General features: G+C 37.5%; 1 protein-coding gene across 5 annotated transcripts in view; it reads left to right on the forward strand.

Annotated features, from left to right (window-relative positions):
- Nucleotides 1–21,381, forward strand: part of MYRIP (myosin VIIA and Rab interacting protein) — a 201,264-nt gene that overhangs the window by 36,015 nt on the left and 143,868 nt on the right. The gene's annotated exons all lie outside the window — the stretch shown is intronic.

The following is a 21,381-nucleotide window of genomic DNA, read 5'->3' on the forward strand; positions in this document are numbered from 1 at the left end:
TCTAAACTAGAATCTTCCTGTCTACATGGTTGCTTGAGGATAGAGATGTAGTAGAGAGCTATGAATGTGTTTTTTATCCAGGTGAATGCTTGTTGCTTTTGACTTTTGTTTCTAAGGATAGGTGTACAAGAGGTCTTGTGCTGGTTCATTTTACTCTGTGTGCTGTATACTGTTACATGAGGATTAAATCAAGGTGCAACTCGTAGCCACAGCCTCCTGTGAACTGTTTGCAGAAGTTGGACTCAGTAAGTTTGGCTTTCTGTGTTACTCTGAGTGTTTCAGTAATGATACATCCTTATTACCTTCTCTTTGTGTTTTGTTCTCTACGTTTTTGAAATTTTCATTTTAAAAGGATAGATAATAAAAAGATGACTATAAAGGATTTCTGCTACTGCATTATGGAAAGTCTAGGAAACTATATGCTCATGTCCTTTCCATAAAAGCTGGATCAGTGGTTCTTTTAAATCTGTCTGCTTGCTCCTGATCACTTCCAATGTGACATCCTAACCCTCTGCATGTGACATGCAATCCTTTTCACAGCAACCAATTGTGAAAAGTATTTACAATTCACTAAATTATTATGAGTTTGGTTTAGGCCTAATTACTTGTTGTTAATTATTAGATGTTTCTTTATATGTTACTTGAACATTGGCAAGTCAGTTTTTACTGGCTTTTTTTCATTTATTGACCCCCAGCTTTTAATTTAAGAAGCTTTTTCAACTGCATATAATCAATATTCTCAGAATACAAATGGTCACTTATGTGAGGTTGACTTGCAACAAGTCACCCTGGAATACTAATTCAGGGTGCCTGAAAGACCTACGGCAAAAGCATTTCTTTCTTACTGAAAGAAAATGAAAACATTCTCAGGTTTGGGTTGAGTTGATTTGTTTGTTGTTGGTTTGGTTATTTCTTGCTAACCAGCTGTGTTTCTGTATTGCAATTGTATATTCAAACTGTATATTTGAACCTCAGTGATGTATCTTTTCTTGGCAGAAAAGAATTTATGTTCCACTGTGTGTCAAAAGAGCTGTCTTTTAGGAGCTCAGTCTTTTATGATCTAAAAGAACTATTTATGCCAGACAAGTGTTGGATCAGAGTTTGTGGCAAGACTGAGCTCTAGAGATCACTACAGAAGTAGCATTAAAAAGGGTGAACAAGCCAGCTTTCAAATGTTCTATTTGCATAGAAAATGAAAAATTAAGTAATAGCAGTATATGTGTGGTTACAAATCTTTAATAAATAAGTAAAATACTAGAGTGAAGAAAACGATCTATCATGTTTTATCTATTTAGCTAAACAATACTAAGCTATGTATGTTGGGTGTATGGGGGCAGTTGTGTTTCCACTCAGCGACTCCAGCTGTGTAATAATTTAAGAGTAATGGAATTGTTTGGGTTGGAATGAACCTTAAAGATCTACTAGATCCAAGCCCCTGCTTTGGGTAGGGACATCTTCCACCAGATGGAGTTTCTCAAAGCCCCGTTCAACCTGGCCTTTAACACTTCCAGGGATGGGGTATCCACAGCTTCTCTGGACAACCTGTTCCAGTGTCTCATCACCCTCACAGTAAAGAACTCCCTAAAACCTCTGTCAGTTTAAAACCATTCTCCCCTTGTTCTGTTACTCCATGCCTGTGTAAAGTCCCCCTCCATTTCTCTTTTAGCCCCTTAAGGTACTGGGAAATGCTCTAAGGTCTCCCTGAAGCCTTCTCTCCTCCTGAGCAGCCCCAGCTCTCTCAGCCTGTCTCTGCAGCAGAGGTGCTCCAGCCTGCTGATTGTCTTTGTGGTGCTCCTCTGGACTCACTCCAACAGCTGTCCTTCCTGTGCTGGGACCCCAGAGCTGGATGCAGCATTCCAGATGGGGTGTCACCAGAGCAGGGTAGACAAAATCCCCTCCCTCACCCTGCTGCCCACGCTGTGTTTGCTGCAGCCCAGGATTTGTTTGGCTTTCTGTATCTGTGGGTGCACATTGCCAGGTTGTGTCCAGCTCTCACCTAGCAGCACCCCCAAGTCCTTCTCAGCAGGACTGCTCTCAATTCATGCTTTGCCCAGCCTATATTTGTGCTTGGGATTGTCCTGACCATATGCAGGACCTTGAACTTGACCTTTAAGGAGTTTATTCTATTATTTAGAGGGGGTGACTTAGCAGACTTAGCTGTAGAGGTGCACAGCATAAAATTCTTTGGAGGGTGGGGGAAAGAAAGGATGAAAGGCTTGAAATCTTCAGTATTTAAAGCTTTTTAATTTTTTGGACCAGATCTTATGTGTCTTGCCTGAGACTGTGGAACAATGGCTGTGAATATGGAAGCCTTTTATTCTTTGCAGAGCAATTTCTACAGCAGAGGTAGTGGCACTGCTGTACCCTTGTTTTACTTTTGTTTTGTCTAGTGTTTTGAGTTACAGAAGAGATTTAATTTAAAACAGGAAATAAAAGAAACAGCTTAAAGGGAAGTCAGGATGAATTACATTGAAAGGTAGAGGCTCAAATAAATGTGTCCCAATTAAGGGTAAAGTCAAAAGGGAAAAAAAAAAGGCATCAGAAAGCTGAATGAAAGAACTGTTGAAAATAAAAATGCTTCCTTCAAAAAGTGAAGGCAATAGCCACTGAAGAAAATGGAAAAGATGTAAGCTCTGACATTAAAAAAAAAACAAAAAAAAAAAACAAAAACCCCTAAATTTGTAAGTGCATAGTAGCTATTAATACATAATAAGCAAGAAACAAGTTTGTGAGGAGTCAGGAAATCTAATAATTATTAAGTTGAAAAGGAAACAGATGGATAATGTGATTGCAGCACAGTAAATTTAAGTATTTCTTCATTGGAGTTCAATGAAAAAATAACTTGAATCTGAAAAACTCAGCAGTGTTTGCCCCATTGAAATATTAGACAGGAAGTCTTGACAGTTTTCATTATGGAGAAAAATTCTTGTGAATCAGAAGCAACCATGAAAACTTTCAGGGGATTTTGTGGTTTCAGTATTTAAATGCAGATGGGATTAAACTTTGGTAGGTACCAAGCACTTACATGGTAAAGGAGGAAAAAAAAACCTTAAAAACCTTAATCTTTAAATCAGCTGATACCAATGAAGAAGGACTTATGTCTTAGGAATTGTTTCAGTACTCAATGCACTGAACTATCTAGAAGGAATCTAAATGGATGTTGACAATTGGCTAGTAAAGGAATAGAGAACAAGTCAGAAAACTTGAGTAGTTCAAATGCATTAATTTCTACCACATCCACTTTTCAATATTATGCACTTACCTAATGTAATAGATATCTTTAAAGTATGACAGCAGTAGTAAATGCTGTCATGCTTGATCAAAAGTATGGAATATTTTCTGTCTGAGGACTAAAACTTTTTAGAAAGAAATCCATTTTTTGGGGGGGATAGTTTAAATAGGTTTTCAAAACCCTGAGTGTAGTGAAGAGTGTGTATATAGACTTTGTTTTCATAATTTTGCATTGGTGGTGTGAACTATAGAACATGGTTGAATAAGGAGGAAACAGGTTATTTAAAACAGGTTATTTAAAATGAATGCACATGGCTCTTCCTTCAAAGAGTTTAACATCCTTGTACTGGCAGTATGGCCAAGATTGTGTACAGAAAAAAAAAAAAAAAAAAAAAAAAAAAAAAAAAAAGAGAGAAGATTAGATCTGTAGGAAGTGGTAGTAACATTCATTACACCAAAAGTCACAGCCACTAAAATCAGACTAGACTGGAAAAAGTCTTGTGTGTCCAAAACACGTGTCCGCCTTCTTCACCTCCCCTGCTGCATTGGCTTCTCAAATAGCCAAGTTGTGGATTTAATGGAAAAAATAAAGATATAAATTATTCTTAAACAAGGGAAAAACGTTTTTTTCAAATAGATTTTCTTGCATTGGTACCTGGTTCTTCTAATGGTTCCTTGTCTCTCCATGACAATATGAGCATTGCAGATGGATGTGTTTCTGTCAAAGGCTCAATTGTTTCACTCATTTTTAATCTTTCTGGAGCAGTTGTGCCAGTAATGCGTTTTACTGTAATCTTATTTTTAGGCTTTACCTTTTAAGTTTGACAAAGATTTAAACTGATTATTCCCATTTCCAAATATGTGGCCTGGTTATTGATAAAGCCTGCATGTTCTTAACATGCTGCATTTTGAAAAGCTGTATAATTTTGTACAGAGTGTACTGAATTATTAGAACCGTATTTACAGCTAGCTGTAGTCTGGCACAGCTCAGATGTCTTTTGTCAGATATTTTTCTTGAGAAAATCCAACCTATACTGGAAGACAGTCTAGTTGACATGCCTGATAGATAGAGTCCCTTTAGAAAGCAAATTGAAGGAGACCTACTAGTAACAGGGGTGTGTGTGAATCATCTAGTCTGTATCCCAGATATAAAAAACTTTTGCTTTGTCAAATAGCAGAAGGATCCACAGTCTTTAATGTATGTGGGCATCTTGCAGTTAATCCTTTTTTTTTTCTTATTCCTAAGACTGACTTACTTTTATTTTCCTTCTGCACTTCCTGAAACCTTCAATTTATGGCCTCCAATCTTTCAGATTTCCAACTCTGAAAATGACACTGTTCTCCACTGATAAATCTTTTAAAATATAAATGTAGTAGTGTTATTTTAAGGATAATTAAAGTAGTCTTGTTTAATTAATCTCTGATTTGAACAGATAGCCCTCTGGCATGTCAAATTATTTTCATTAAACCTAAGTACTGTTAAAAAATAAAATTGCAAAAGTATTTCATTTTTCCTTCTGAAAGTTAAAATCTGACATATTTATTTCCAGAGGGAAAAAATTGACCATTTTAATACTCTTGTTCATCAAGATATAAAGGTAAGCAGTACATCTTACTCATCCTAGTGTTTTGATGGTCTGTCAGATTTCAGTTCACTTAATTATTTTCTATTTTTTCTGCTTATATACGTATGTTTCAATGTTTTGGTTCCTACCTCCCTTACTTTTTTCAGCTTTTTGACTTGTAATTGTATGTGCTTTTCCTGGTTTTGAATTGTACTGTTCTTCTGCTTTACAGGAACAGCTTCTGGCTTCTGAAATGTCATGCTTAAGCCTTTCCTTCCTCCAATTGTTGCTTATCTCACTGAGAAATAAAGAAAATTCCAACTAGGAAATTGCTTGACCCTTTCACTCACCTGCAGATCACCAAAGTTACCTATACTTGTTAGGTTGGAAAATTGCACAGCATTAATTCTTAATTCCTAGAATACTTAAAAAGTTATATGGAGTTGACAATAGTATTGTTCTGTATAGAAAAATACATGGGACATGAACTCAAAGAAGCAAAATTTAGTTTGAAAGAAGAAAGTTATGGATTTAACTCATTCTCTCCTTGCCCCTTAATCCCCCTCAAGTGGGACCAACACCTCTGTGAGATGGGCACTGTCATGCTGGATGTGGACAGCTGCCAAGCAGACATAGTGTACCCAGCATCCTCATTTTCCTAGTGCACCATCTACAAGCTCACTATTTAGTTACAAAGGTACCTTAATGTAACAGAAGCCTTTACATCCTGTTAAGTGTCAGGAGAAAGTTTTACTCTTACATGCCCAACCTCCAGATGAGCTCCTGTTTCATGATCTCAAGGGGCAGATGGCCTGAGATGCTTTTGTGGACATGATCATATAGACACAAGAATGCCCTGAGGCCAATATGGATTCTAGCAGTCACTATAAAGTAATGGCTCATTTACAAAAGGCGGGCTTATTTCAACTGAAACTTTAAATTGAGACATAGAACTTTTAGTGTCTTGCTTAGTTTTATTTGTATTTGCTTTTATTTCACTGTATCTGGTTCTTACTTGGAGAATCCAGTATACATTGAGACTGCTTAAAAAATTCCCTGTGGTTGCTACAGCTTTGAATAAATTTTTGGAGTAGGGACAGGATTTAAATTTTTTGCAAAAGTGGGGTTTTCTCCCCAGCTCCCACTATGGGTGCATTTATTTCTTTCAGTAGTCAGTGCATTCAGGCTGTCTGGGTTATGTGTGTGTACCTGTGTTACATCTCAGACACCAGGGGCTGGATTAGATCCACATTTTACAGTGACAAACCCATGGGAAAGGCAGTGAGTTTGTAACGTGAAGTGTGAGAGTAAGAAATGCTCTGTGCCTTTTAGATAGTGCAGAAGTTGTTCTTATGAGGGTATGGAAAGGGAGAGGTTGCAGCTATCAATGGTACAGGGGGAGAAACTGGATACCTGTGTGGAGAGGGTGTTCCTGTGAGCAGAGCACAAACTTGCTGATCTGCTGGCAGCTAGAAACAGCCTGGGAACAGTCTTGTCCAGCAGAAAACTTGGTTCTGTATTGCTTCTCCTTGGTGGTTCTCTTTTGTGGCAGTAGTAACTCTTAACTAGGAGCTACAGAGGCAGCACTGGATTAAAAAAACTTTCTGGACATAGGGAACCATATATGTTGCCATTCTCACAAAGTGTAATGATAGACACCCCTCTTCTGACAGTATAGTTGACAGGAAAGAGCCCCCCCAAAAAAGGCTGGGGTAGAAATAGTGTCAAAACAGAGGGGTAAGAGGAGAGAGAAGCAGTTGGCATCAGCTGGTTTCATGCACAATATTACAATTTCTCCCCTGTTATCTTTTTCTTCCCCAACTTTGGGCCGCCCTTTGCTTATTCTTCTAGGAAACCCCTGAAAGGATCAGACCTCAGTGGACACAAACTGAAACTAGAAGTCCTGTTAAGTACCAGTCAGCATCAGCATCCTCAATAAAGAGCCACTTGGATTCTCAATTTATAGGTCCTATTGATTTTTTTTTTCCAAAATAAACTCGCAGATGTTGCCATGTGGTACTTCAAAAAGACAAGAAGCAATCAGTGTACTATATTTAAACATTGTAATTATAAATAGACAAAATGGGTGTCTTTAAATGATTCATTCAATATAAATAATGGAGCAACTTTGCCTTCGTTTTTCTAAAGAAGAAACCAAGTGCACTAATGCTTGACTTAATTTTAGTTTGAAAAGACACTGTCAGTACTGAGGGAACATATTTACTCTTAATTATCCTTTATCTCAGGATCAAAATAGTTTAGCTAGACCTGGTTGGTGACTTCTGATCATTTTTAGCTGTAATTCCATAAAGCTTCAGTAATTTTATGCATGTCATGAAGCACTGGATGTTAGTATAGGTCTGAGAGCAAAAGGCAGCATTCTCTCCTGTCTCCCTGTCTCAGGAGTTTAATTTAAATTGAATAAAAAATGAAAAGGTATTTAACACTTTTCATGTGTTTCATCACTTTCAGTGATGCAAGATTTGGTTGTTAGATAAATGTTTGGGTACTGAGGCCTCCATCTATTTTTAAATGAAGTAACCAGTCCGTGGTTGGGGAAAAGGAAATTTATGTAACTTTTTCTTTTTTTCTAAGAAGAAAGAAACCCAACAAAAGAATACAGTTAAATACAGAACTATTTTTTGTTGTTGTTGTCCTAATGACACCTACTTTTTTCTGTATCGTGTGATTTAAAATGGGGTTAAAATGTTGCAGACATACTAACTAGTACTTGTGGAGGAAAGGGAGGGAGATGAGAGGCCTCACCCAGGTGGAGGGGGCAGCTGATGCTGTTGGAGTGCAGTTCTTGCTCTCTTAAAACACCCCTCAGGACAAAGGCAGAAAGAGCATTCATTCATTTCTGCAGCCAGTGCTCAGTGCTGAGGGCAAGTGGGGAATCATGTTATCTCCTTGACTCTGCCTGGCAAAACTTGAATTTGTGTCGTCACAGGGCTGCTTAAGGAACTGGCTACAGCATTGCCTTGAGTTGCTGACTTGCAGCAGTGTTGTGAAGAGGAAACCATCCAGGTTACCATGATTATACTCCTTTAAGCAGAGGGCATAGAGAGGGTAGGGGTGAGTAAGGAATGGCACCCATAAATGCTCTCTCATGAGGTCAAGATTGTCCCTAGGATCACTGAAGTATAGGCAATGAACTTACCTCTGTTAACCAGCATTCTACAAATACTCATGGCTTCTCTTGCAACTCTTAAAAACTGATGTGTATTTCCAGTCAAACAATTGTCATGCAACTCAGGTGGTTTAGGTCTGATGTGTTTGGTTCCATTGAATTGGCCCAGCAATTAATGCACAATCTTCATCTGGTGACAATGTTTGGAGAGTGAGGTGATGCTCTCATAGCTGATAGCAAATCATCTTTGGCTCTGAGGAGATGGCATAAATTTGAGTTGAAATGATGGGAATGAAAGATATTTGCAAAGAGGGAATAACCACGAAGTGGGAATGTGTTTTAGGTGTGTGCCCTGCAGGTTGCAAAATATCTAGGAGTACTGTGATAACAAAATACAGACATGAATGATAGAACAAACAATAAAAAATCCTTTTGAATGAGAATACATTATTGTAAATTGTTTTAGTACTGCAGCATGAAAAATGTTTACGAAAACAAGTAAAAAAGGAAGCTATTTATACAGTAATTGTGGAAATTCAGAAATGTAAGAATGGGTGTTAGAATTTGCTTGGCAAATTTTTGACTGGGTTCCATTTGTTTGAAAAGTCAACAGGAAACTTTTCTCCTAGGTTTACAGTAGCTTAATCATTAAGGTTTTTTTACATTATGAATGCAAATTACTTGTTTTTGTCAATGTCCTGTTTCCATGGTCATTGTGAAAATAAAATTTGTTTTGTTTCTTATTACTTCCTTAGTTGAGCCAGTGAATTTGGACTGCTGTTGACTCAATATATTTTGTTCCAACTTGTTTCTTGTGGATGCTTTTTTTTATTACCCATTACAATGTGTACAGTAATGAACTCCTTTTTTTATCAAGTTTGCAGTTTCTACTGCATTTAGGGTCAAATGAGGCTGTGCAATGAGGCAATGTTCATTCAACAATGTCTTATACCTAAAAGATTCCATCATTTTGCTTTCATTTACTTCAGTTCTTTCTGCACTATTATATGCAGTTAAAAATAGCATCAAAACCATCTCCTTTAAAATCACACAAGAATGCAGAGGAACTTCTCTGTGAACAGTGAGATTCTGCTCTGTGTCCTCTCCACTCCCATTTGTTTTCCTAGGGCTCCCAGACAAGGAGCAGTACTGGTGGGAGCTCTCCTGGTGCTGTTGGGGTGCTGGGGTTCCTGCTGCCAGACCTGCCAGCGATTGCCAAGTCAGCAGGGGAAACAGCTTAACTGTCACTTTAGGCTAAACAAAACTGCTGTCCTCTCTTCTGCAGTTCTGGTCACCTAATAAACTCTTAAGCAATCTTGACTTTACCTCTTACTTAAAAAAAATCTTGAAACCTGTTAAGAGTCTCAACCCATGTATAAAATACTGCTCTGAGAGAAACATCTTGCAGGAATTTACTAAATGCAGGCTGATTCAGATTTTTTTTGTCCTGGGTAGGAGTATTCAGATGCTCTTAGATACAGCCATTCTTGGGACTATGCTGCATCTGTTAAGAAGTGCTTCTTCATTACAGAGAGTCCTTCAAGATTCTGTTTCATAAGTTTGTCCTTCATACCCTGTATCTTGCCACTGATTCTGTTGGCAAAAATTTGTTGGTCTCTAAGTGTTCTCCAGTTTTGCTAAGATGAAGATGTTTTCCACATTTTAGAATTGATTTGAAATAGACTAATTCCTGTATTTCATCCATATAGTGCGAACTTAATATGTATTAGCATCATTTACAGGTCTAGTATATCATGTTTTTTCAACTAGAAGCAATGATGTTCTGTTTCTACAGTTGCTCCTTAGACACATCAGAAACAGAATAATTTTTCTCTGTATCTATATGGGGAAGCGTATGATCTTGTATTACAAAGTAATGGATCATTTTTGACTGTTCTATTAAGGAGAGAAAAGGAAGTTAATTAAGCATGCTATTAAATCAATCTGTTTATTCTTTAGTCTCATTTAGCTGAAAGGCTACTGTTAAATTTTTGTGTTGAAAGTAACTTTTATTAAATTTCACTGTGTGATTATCAGGAAAAATTCTTTCACTTCAAGGATGACCAAGCACTGGCACAGGTTGCCCAGGGATGTGTTTTGTAAGCCACTGTAGCAAAAGCAGAGCAGAAGTTGTAGGTAGCTAAATGGTGCAATACTCTAGGTAAGTATAATGGAAAAGAATAAAATAAGGAAATAGCATTCTATTGTATTACTCTAACGTGTACTGTGGTAATATAAAGGGCAGTAACACAAAGGTATTTATACAAATGTCTCATTCACTCACTCTAGGGGCTTAATTATGCAAAGCATTTTATAATTAGGAACACTGCCTCATTAAAACTAATTGCAAAATATGGAAGTTTAGAATACCATATACATTTGTCACTCTTTAGGAATGAAACTACTGACAATTAAATTGTCAGTAATAAAGCCATAGAGCAGTTAAAAAAACCCTCACTGTAATTGGGTAGGATTGTACTTTGTGATAATTAGTAAAATATGAGGAATTTTTGTTCTTTAATCACTTCAACTGAGAAAGGCAGGATGCATACATCATCTGTATTGCTAAGAGCAATAGATATCACAGGAATATCATCAGCAGAGGAACAGAAAAACTGAAAGGTACACTATGTGCATCACATTTCATTGCAATGACTTTACAGACCCTTTCCTCCACAACTGTTTTCAACAGACTTTGCCATTTACATCAGTGTTCCTATGTTTAAAGAACTATGTAACTTTAATACATCAACGGCAAGGAAATAAAACTTTTTGCCTGAAGATCCCAAGTTCAAATCTAAATGTAAGTGCAATGACAAAGTAATTGCCCTCTGCTGAGCAGTCTGTCTTAGAGGGAATTGTTGGTCCTGGCCCCGAGCTCTGTGGAAACCTGCCCATGTAACACATGGCACAGGAATGATCAAGCTTGCCAGAGGGTAATAATTAAATGGGCATCTGGACACTTATTCATTCTCTGACTCCTACAGAGTATGTTTGTTTTTGAAAATATGTGGTCAGAGCAGCAGTCAAACTCAGATTTCCTCTGAGTATTTTGCCTTTTCTGAAGTTGAGACATGATATGAACACCAGCCAAGAGACGCATGCATGCTTTTTTAATGTAATAAATGGATGTATTAAGTGAGATATGTTTAGGGAGAATTAATTTTTCATGTGTTTTACTTCAACTAAGTTTCTCCAGTAATGTCAACTGTAAAGTTGTCCTGACTCTTACTATTCACAAATAAAATGTCTTGTTTGTTAATATTTATAAATTTTAAAAAAAGAGCAGTTATATGGATGAGAGATGAGATTTTTTTTCCTTTTAAGTATTAATGAAGAGTTTTTTGCTTTTGCCAACTCTTTCTTATAACTATAATTCTGTGACCAAAATGTATTCTTGTAAATGCCTCTTACACAATTTTTAATCTGATAAAAATGTCCATTGACATGGTTGCATTTGAAAAATGGCTTCTAGTGCTGCAAGTAAAGTCTTTCAAAAAGAGAGAAAGCTTTTTAATGTTACACTTTTCGTGACTCTCACTTGTATTTCAAATATTTTGGGAGTTTGCTTGTTTGGTGATTCTGTTGTTTTGTTTTAGGGGTTATTTGTCAATTTTTTAAAGTCAACTAGAAAGATTAAATTGTGAAGCTCCTAGTATATTTTGGGTTATGTACTTTTCTTCCTTTATTATAGGCTAGCACTGTTGTCATATAGGCATTACCTGTACAAGGGTTCTCAAACGTTCAGTTGAGAAGTCAAAGAATTATTGTGGAATCTTTTAACTGTTTCATCATTTGGTAGGTTTTGGGGGTATTAATTGTTCATTCTTTTGCTTCCTAATGCTTCCTGTATCTCATTTTCACAAAAAGCTTCAGCTATCCTTCCTTTCTGTCTAGTTACCAAAGGACGCATCCTTTTTAGACTCTTCTCCTACCCCAATATATTTTAGTTATAGAAGTGAATATGTTTACTCTGAAAGTCTACTATATTTTAAGAATACAGTAAAATGTGGATAATAGAATTTAAATAGCAGAACTGCAGGGCTGCTACTCTGAGTGATTTCCCCCTGTCCCTGAACTAATTAAAATGCCTCTTTGCCATCACAGTAGTCTTCAGAACCAGAGCAGTCTTTGTCTTGAAATCTTGACAAAGTGGAGAACATGTATCTTCATTTTCTTTTCCTAGTGGCTGTTCAGCACTCACTCTGGAGGATTTCTCTTTTTCAAGTGCTAGTTTCATTTTTTCTTGTGCATCCTAAAAGATCTGTTTCTTGATCTTTGATACTGTACATCTAATTGTTGGACTGCTGTCCTGTTACTGGTAATGAGTTGGTCCATCTGTACACTGGGCCTGTTTCCTCTTTGGATCAAACTCAGCATTCAGTCCACCTGAAAAAAGTCCAAAACCTTTGTGGGGCTCCAGCTACCTGTTTGCAGCTATGTCCTGGTTTGAAAGGACAGGTGTCTGCCAGTAAGGGCAGAAGTTTCCCTTTGAAACAGAGACTTTGGTTCCACTCCCCCAAGTATTATAATTGTTTGAATCAAGGACTCTGAGGCAGAGATAAGGGGGTGGGAATAACAGCTCTTTTACTAATATATCTAACTGTACAAGCAGAAAACAGCAGTTATTAAAATTGCTAACAGAACAGAATAGATAACTTGATGTCAGTCCTTTTAGATGTAAGCACGTTGTCTCTGTGCTTAGTCCCAGCCCGGATCTGCTGAGGGGCAGGCGGGAACAGAGGCAGGAGGGGGCGGCAGCGGCCACGCTGGTCTCGGGTGGGAACGGGCTGGAGCGGCGGCTCCTCACTCACCGTGTGTGTCCGGGTGATCAGCTGTGTCCGCAGAGGCAGGAGGCTGGAACGGGGCAGATGCAGGACAGGTGATCACAGAGGGTCTGGCTCTCCTGTGCTCCGGCCGCGTGGCTGAAGATCCGGGTGTCCTCCTCCGAGCTCCCCGGAAACACGAGTCCCCCCCCCCCGCCCCAGAAGCCTCAGAGGCCCCTCCGGGAGCCACGGCAATTGACGCCTTTTGTCTAGAGTCATCAGAGATCCTGGGTGTAACCCGGCCAGCTCCATTGGCATGATAATGGGAAAAATTATTTCAATTGACACAGTAATAGAAAAACACTCAACCCCCAACAAGCTAAAATAGGACTCCTAAATTGCTTGGACTGCCTTCTGCTACCTTTTTCATTGCCACAGATGAACCAATCAACCAGCCCATCACTTTGAACCTATAATCTGCTGATACTCTTAGGTCCTGGCCTCTGGTTGTACCAAAAGAGCACACAGTATCAGCTGGTTGAGTTGCCAAATCTAATCTTTCTTTTCTGTCTACTTTCAGAACTGTAGGCCATGCCATAATTACATCATGATTTCATCTCCATGCTTGTTGCCTCACATGCCTCCAGCATTCAGTAGCTCTCTAGACCTATCACTTTGCTGTGCAGTTTGTTTTTTTAGAGTTGCCCAAGTCAGATTCTTTGTCCTTTATTTTCAGTATCTTCAGCAATAGAACCTTGTGTGATTAGTTTAAGGTTGATCCCTCTTATAACTCTGCCAGTTATTCTAGACTGTTTCTTAAAATTTCGCTGTGCTGTAGCAAATGTTCTTCTTTCCTTCCAATGCAGCCTGGCCGACTGCTCTGAATCAGAAGTGCTAATTGTTTTGATTTGCTAATGTTTCTAAAAGAACTTCTAATTTGCAAAATTTTTCTTTTTTGTTTACCACATTTAATGTCTAAAGTGTTAATGCTCTTATTTTGGCCATCTCCAGATGAAGTTTGCCTTGTCTTGCCTTATCTTGTTTTTCCTTCCAATGTCTGGTCAGATGTCTGGGAGACAGCTGAGGAATCACCTTTCCTCTCAAGGCCAGGAGGGGCAGCTGTTGCTTTCCTTTGGCTTCACTGGACTACTGAATTTTTCCCTTCACTCCATGCCCACTGGGTGTCTGACTCCTGATGTCTAACAGGAATTTCCTGTCACAGGTTTCCTATGATAATCATAGGTCAAGATGCTGATTGCTTCTGTATTCTCTGTGTACTCTGTTCTATCTTCTGTGCTTGCTGGTAAAGGTCTAGAGGGCTGGTTCTTTCAATACATGGAGCTTGTTATCCATTCTGTGGGTATGTTTTTGACTTGAACTGAATGTCTGTTTTGTGACTCCTTATAGTTTGGTGATTGTGGCACAGGCCAATAAAACACTATTGTCACCTTGCACTAACTGTCAGCACAATATTATTTACATTCGTTTAAAGTCTTACTATTACTTTATTTTAAAACTCGGCATATTTTTTCAGTGATTTATCCTTTCTTATGAATGGTAAAATTAGTGTTCCTTTCACAGAAGTAAATGTAAAAGTGCTGGTTTTGAGGACAATTCCCCTGTGCTGTTTCTTCCTTTTTTCTTTTTTCTCTTCTGAAGCAGCAGTTGCCAGTATACTCTTGCTTTGCAAGTGTGAAATCACGGATGTTAGAGAGGATAGTGTATTTCTAACTCTTTGAAATTAATATAGATACCAGCATTTGAAATATCGTTGCTGATTCTGGAGGTCTTAGCAGATTGTGGTCCTTATTTGTTTTGGGTTTTTTACATGCACGGGGGAAAAAAGATTCTCATCCAACTTTTTGACTATTCCAGCATGAAAAAAATAAACCCCTATGTCCAAATTGATAATATAAAAGCCACTGAACATGGGAATATGCATGCTTTTTTTTTGCTGATTCAATGCATGGCAACTGTGTTGGAATTGGAGAAAAGAGTTAAGGGGACAAAGTTAGGCACAAATTAAGAGCATGGAGATTGATTTTGCTCATTGACAACAGTGTTCCAAAATGCTAAAAGTGATGACTAGAAATTAAGTGTGCAAGGGGTTAATCTTTTAAGGAAAAGGCATGTCAAAATAAAGAAGTTAAGTGGAAATAGTTTATTCCATGAGAATACTCCTTGTTGTGCACAAAAGCAGTAATTTCCAAATGGATATGATTTAGCATGTGGTATTTTCAAGGGAGATTTTTCAATGATGCTCATTTGAGAATAGTGTGAGAAAGATAAAATAGCTGAGATTGACAGTTGTGGTCTGCTGAATTTTTATTATTTGATTTGTCAAAACGGAGCCTAGACAGTTTCCAAAATGTGCCTGTTCTAAGTCTGATGCCATATCTCAGTGGAATCCTTCTGGTTAAATATGATTGTTTCATTGCATTAAGTAGGGTATTTTGCAGACTACAAAGACAAAATGAACACAAATTTCCAAATATAGCTATTCCAATGAAAATTAAAGACTAGTCTGTCAATTTGAATTTATTTGGCATTTCAGTATGTAATGAAATGTTTTCTCTTTATTTTCTCACACTTGTAACATGCTGTTGTCATAAGTTATGCTTCATTTTTATGGATTAAAATAGCAATATCTTTTACTGTGGCAAAGAGAGCAGTAAACAAGTTGGAAAAAATGTGTCTAAAGAAATTTGATTTTTCACCCATCTGCAAACACAATTATTAAGTTAATTGAAGGAAATGTTATTATAACAATTCACAAACAACTGTGAAAGAATCTTTTGTGCTAAGCCCAGTCATCCTAGAAGTCATATGTATTTTGAAACCTGGACATATTCTAAGATATTCAAAATACCACCTTTAAGATATTCTGAATTAGATTGTCTAGGAATGTTATATGAGGTCTGTCAACTGTATCTTGTGCCACTTTGGAATATTGAATGCTAGACCTCTGAAATGAAAAGAGATGCATTGAAGTTATACGATGTGACTTCTGATAAACAGGCAAAAATATCTTTTGCCCAGTGTAAGGAATGTGCTCCTACTAGTTTGCAATGTCTCTGCATTTGAAGTACAATGAAATATAAGCAATATCTTTTTATGTTGCCACATCAAAACTGGAGTTACATTTCAAATGTAAATACAATTTTCATTTTTACTGTATGAAGCAATCCCAAGGGCTCCCGTTGACATTTTCAGAGGCAGAAAATCAGACAAGATTTATCAATCATTTCATGGTTTACCTCTAGTTGAAACATTGTTTGTTGTAGTTGAACAGTTTATTTTACACAACTGCTCAGTCATTTTCCTCACTATACATGCAGTCATAATGCTTGGATCCTCAACTAATTTTTGAGGTGAGATGAAGGCTTTACTTGGGTGGTTAATAAGTATGAGAGACAGAAAACTACTCAGGTGTACATGTCAGCATACAGCTGATGTGACCTTAAATCTGTGAGTGGTGATGGATGCCTTCTTTTTCTGTTAAAAGACAGGGAGAGAGCTGCTATATTTATTCCACAATTCTTTTTTCTTCGCCTCAAAAATTACAAACTTGCAGGATGTACCTGAGGAAAAAAGAAATTTTGATGAGGTACGCTTGAATGTGCAGTTTTATTCTGAAGAATGATGCATTTTGAAGCAAAGGACCTGTTAATAAGGAAAAACCATGCTTATTTCATGAAACAGTTTGAAAGTTGGGGGCTAGGAGATCTTATCTGGGTCTTATCTGGCTACCACAGCAGTTATGGAAGGTGTTCATGTGAAAACATGTTCACCTTTAAATGGAGAAATGTTATTGCCAAGTGACAGTCTCCTTGAACCAGGCTTATTCTTAATTTCCCTGATTTGGGCTTGTTGTGTTCTGCCCCCTTGACATAATCTGCTTATTTCCTCTTTTTATTCCTTTCCCTGACTATAACTTCAGCCTTTTAAAAACTCATCAAATACATACTGTGAGCATTTCATTTTAAGAAAGATGAAGAGACACAGAATGAACCTTTGGAAATCAGCATTTATTTCTAGGCTTAATAATTTTTATTAGGTAGATGTTTATTTATTTATTTATTCATTCATTTCTAGATCTCAGATCATTATGGTTGCTGCTGCTGACTGTATTTGCTTGGTGTCTGTATTGCTGAAAATTAAACCTTATCCTGGTCTAATAAGCTTAGCTGAGACCTTACCTGTGTAAAGCAGGGTTTCAGGTGTTTTTCAGGTTATTAGTGTGTCAGTGCTTTGTGGTTTTGCTGTAGCATTGAAAACATTGTTGTCTTGTATTCAGTTTTTGCTATTCTTCTGGGATGGTTCCACCACTGTCTTCATCCTGTTGATTTTCTCTGTGTAAGTCTCCAGCCTTGGATTTGTCTCTTACTGAATTTCACAGAGATTTCTCTTCTGCCAGGTTACTAACAATCTTGATTATTTTGAGTTTCTTCTGGCTGCCTTTGTCATTTGCAAACGTATTCTTTCTTCAACCTCATTAATTAAAAGTGAACAGCTGGCAGTGCCATCTCTTTCTGTTTGAGGGGTGCATTGAAAGCTTCACTTTGTCTATAGTTGGCCAATCCATCCAGCATCTATATTTCTTATTGTCAAGACTGTGCAGCACAGACTAGTTCAACTTTATTTTTAATGGTTTTTATAAAAGCCATCTAAATGTTTGTAAAGTTTTGTAAAGTTTTCGTTAAGTGATAAACAAGGAGCTTTTTGTGAAGGTCACTGGAAAGTTGAAAGTTAGTTCTTACTGTAATAAAGTCTCATGAAACAGCGTTTTCTCTCAGATGCAGTTAATGCAAATTGCATAAGAGAAGCTCATTAGGTTAGATTTTGCTATAGGTTGATTGCACTTTTAAAGGACATAGTCAAAGAATTAAACTGTTGCCATGATTTCTTTGTGCTATTAGAAACTGGGTTGCCTGCTACTAAAGTGAATTATTTGTAAAACTGACTAATCTACATCACCCCATTCACTCAAATGAGTACAATGCTGAAATTATTTAGTGAGGCAATATGGGAGACCCTCTGAACTGAAGCAATTTTGCTTCCATGTTTCTCATGCTCATGAGAGCTCCTCAGTCCCTACATTAGCCTTACAGAGCCAGTTTTGCAGCAGCAGTCTCACAGAAAAGATGGAAAATCCTGTGACCAGAGGTGAGGTGGAGTTCATACAGAAAACTTTCATGTCTGACCTTGGGGAAATCAATTTGTCCCACACCCTTTGGAGATACTTGAGTTCCTTCCATTGATTTCCTTGAGTTAAATGTCTAAGTGCCTTTGAAGGGCCAAGGCTGACTGTGTATTTTGAGTAGTTGAAGTTGAGCAGTTGAAGGCTGTGCTCGACACAGGCGTGGGGCTCCCTGCCATTGCAGGCAGTGAGTATTAGTGATCACATCATCCTGTTTATCTGAGTGAATCTGACCCTGGATCATATGGACTGTGTAGTATCCTGACACCAAAGTAAGGACAAAGATACTAAATGGCAGTCAGGTGCCAAGGTCTTCCGGCTTGTGAAAAGTTGAAATAAATGCTGGGTTTGGCTACACTACAGATTTTGGTGCTTAAATTTTCTCATCAAATTGAAGGCACTGATTTTCTTTAACTTGTACATTTTTTTATAAATTCTGAGGTATATCCAGTGTACCTGTATGTTCTCTCCACATGTTAAAGATGTTAAAGATCAGATTTGCTCACATTCTTCCCACAGAATTTTTATGCTCTTTTTTTTTTTTTTTTTTTTTTGCTTTTCATAAACTGTTAGGAGATTTTCAGAGGAGTCTCAATCTTCAAAATGTTTTTTTCTGTATGGAATAGTTTGTAATAGTAGAATGCTTTCAATGCTACCTTGGAAAACATTCCTTCCCTTTATCATTCTTCATTATGTTCTTTATTTTTCCCACTGAGTTGTGTTGACTTCCATCATGTAAAGAATCAGTGTATGTGGGTTGTGTCCTTGAATGTTTTATGAAATGTGCATTTGATGCAAACTATTTCAAATTTTTTGGGGCATCCTATAGAGACAGCTGTCTTCTGAAACTACATTTGACTTCTGCTGTGAATTTGATATCTGTGTATTCCACTGTGAAAAATGTTGAAGACCTGGATGATTTCTTTGTAGTCCCTTGAACTCAGGTTTAGAAAATACTTTTGCCTTCTTTTTTTTTTTTTTTGAGATGTTTGTGTCTTGAATGGATCCTGTAGTTAGTATTGGCTTTACTCCAACCCAATGAAATTGCCTTTGAAACAGGTGATTTCTTTCTATATCACCATACTGCTAATTAGTATGCTGGGATTTTGACTATAGGAAAACACAGCAGCCATGAACACAGATCATTTTGTTTCTGCAGCTTTTATTTGATAATATTTTAGTTAATTATAATTTGGGGGAAGATAGCTTGCCTGTAAGCAAAATTCACTTGTCTGCATGATTTAATTAATAGTTAATGATATCAGAATCTGTATATAATTAAATTATGCAACCGCATTTGTGTGTAAATAAATTTTTACAACTGACATTTTAACACTGATAGCCTCAGGAAATAGGAGTAGTTTTCCATATTTTCAGCCTTCTTACTAGGCTCAGGAACCAGTTTTCCCCTCTTGCTGAAGATGATAGGTGTTTGGCTGGATACCACTGTGGGTTTTAAGTTGGAATCAATGTAGTTCCCCAGTCTGGAAATGACGTGATGCTGTTTCCAAATGTCAAGAGCTGGCTGTGTGCTATTTGTTCAGGGACTTAGCCCCTTTCTATGACAAGCAGCTGCTTCCATGTCTGCATTTTCCTGGTTACTTTTAAAGCTTTGTAGTCTTTGATAAACACCAGAGCTGTCTGTGTATCTCTTTCACTTTAGTATGTACTTGATCTGCAATTGCATTATCATCTGCATACTCTAGTCTTTAGTCTGTGCAGCCTTTTATGCATCCCTGAGACTTTAGGATAGCGAGGTGAAATTGGGGGTGCAGGTCAGAAGACAAGAAGTCACTTGTCAAATGTTACAGAGGAGACTTCCATAGAGCAGGTCACTACCTCTGGTGTCCAAGCCTTCGTTCAAGCTCTCAGTTTGCATTTTCTCTGCATAATCATCCTGAAACAACCATTTCCGAGGTTCCATTTTCCACACTGTAGAACAGAATGCAAAATACGTGGCTGAGAGATGTGTTATGATAGTGATGGTGCTGTCCTTTGGACTTCAGAAGTATAAATAATAAATTCTTTCAGTGACTGGTTGAAACAAGCTGGAAAGCATGTTTTTTTTCCTACATGTTTAAATGTGTGTATGTGTGCACTGAGAAGTCACAGCACATCATTTGCAGAAGTAGCCTGTTTTGTCTGTCTCTGTTTTAGATCTATTTTTATGTACTGCTTTCATTTCAAGGTCCTGAATAGCACTGCTTGTTTGTGAAATTGTGCATATTGTGAATCTTAAATTTCTAGTATATCTAAATTTGTACCCTCCTAATAAAAGTGTCATAAATAAGCATCCTTTAGAGACCTGGCACATTATGGATGTAAAAGCAGATAGAGCCAAGCTTAGAATGTAAAAATTTGTGATATAGTGCTTGATGCTTTTATACCAAAGCAAGAAACCACAAAAAACCCACCATAAAAGCTAGCTTTCCTTTAGATTTTTGACACATAATATTTTTTCCCTTTATGTTATCATATAAATTTTTTAACCTAGCTCTCATGATAGTGGAGTAATTGGTATTTTGAAAATTAATATTTAATGTTTCAATTTGTTCTGTGTTCTGAATTTATTTGTTAACTGTGAAACATAAAAAGGAACATGGTGGAATAAAGATTATTAAAGCTGAAAGAATTTCAGAATTATTTCATTTTAGACCTATGTTTAGCTGCAGATCTCTTGTTTTGTTTTCTTTCCTCTCTTTTTTTCTTTTTCTTTTCCTTTTTCCTTTCCTCTAAGATAAGTAGCTGATCTTATTTTCAGATTTCTGTAAGTCTGAAATGTCAGCATTTTCTGGGTCAACCCACATGTAACTGTCCAAAGTCTTCACAGTAATATTGATTGACTGCGAGAAGAATAAAAATTTTGAAGTTATTAGAAAGGAAAATGTTATCAGGGATTTAATTTAACTGAGATCAGTTACTACAGTGGTAATAAAGGGGTTGGCTATCACTCTGTTGTACAGCAGCTTCCTCTGACATGCCTTGGAACCACATTGGATGGATTGTGTGCCATCAGCTTGATATAGAGGAGGAACAAGGAAATGCAAGTCTGAAGTGAAGGAAGGGTGGGTACACTGGGAATAAAGAGGAGTCTCATGTCTTACTGTTTTGCCACATGTATATAGGTGTATTCAGTGAGAGTGTGTATGGTGCATCCCCCTCTCTTCAGGGATGTGTTGTACAGGAGAAAAAGTGGGTGAGGAAATGAATATGGTAAAGCTAAAATGGATAGAATTCCTAGAAGACAAGAGCATCGGGAAGCATTTGGCATTTGTAAAGGTGGTTTTGTCCCTTAAGGTTGAAAATGTTTTAGACTGAGGTGCAGTGGTGACCTCCCTGAGTGGGAAGATGGTTCAGTCCTGTGAATAGTGAGGTCCTGCATCCTTCCTCCACATCCTTCCTGCGAGCTGTGGAGGAGGAGGAGGGAGTGAGCCAGGATGTCTTTGCTAAGGTCCATGTGCAGTTCTTTTCACCTTATTTCTTGTCTTC

Source organism: Erithacus rubecula, assembly GCF_903797595.1.
Source record: "Erithacus rubecula genome assembly, chromosome: 3".
Lineage (NCBI taxonomy): Eukaryota > Metazoa > Chordata > Aves > Passeriformes > Muscicapidae > Erithacus > Erithacus rubecula.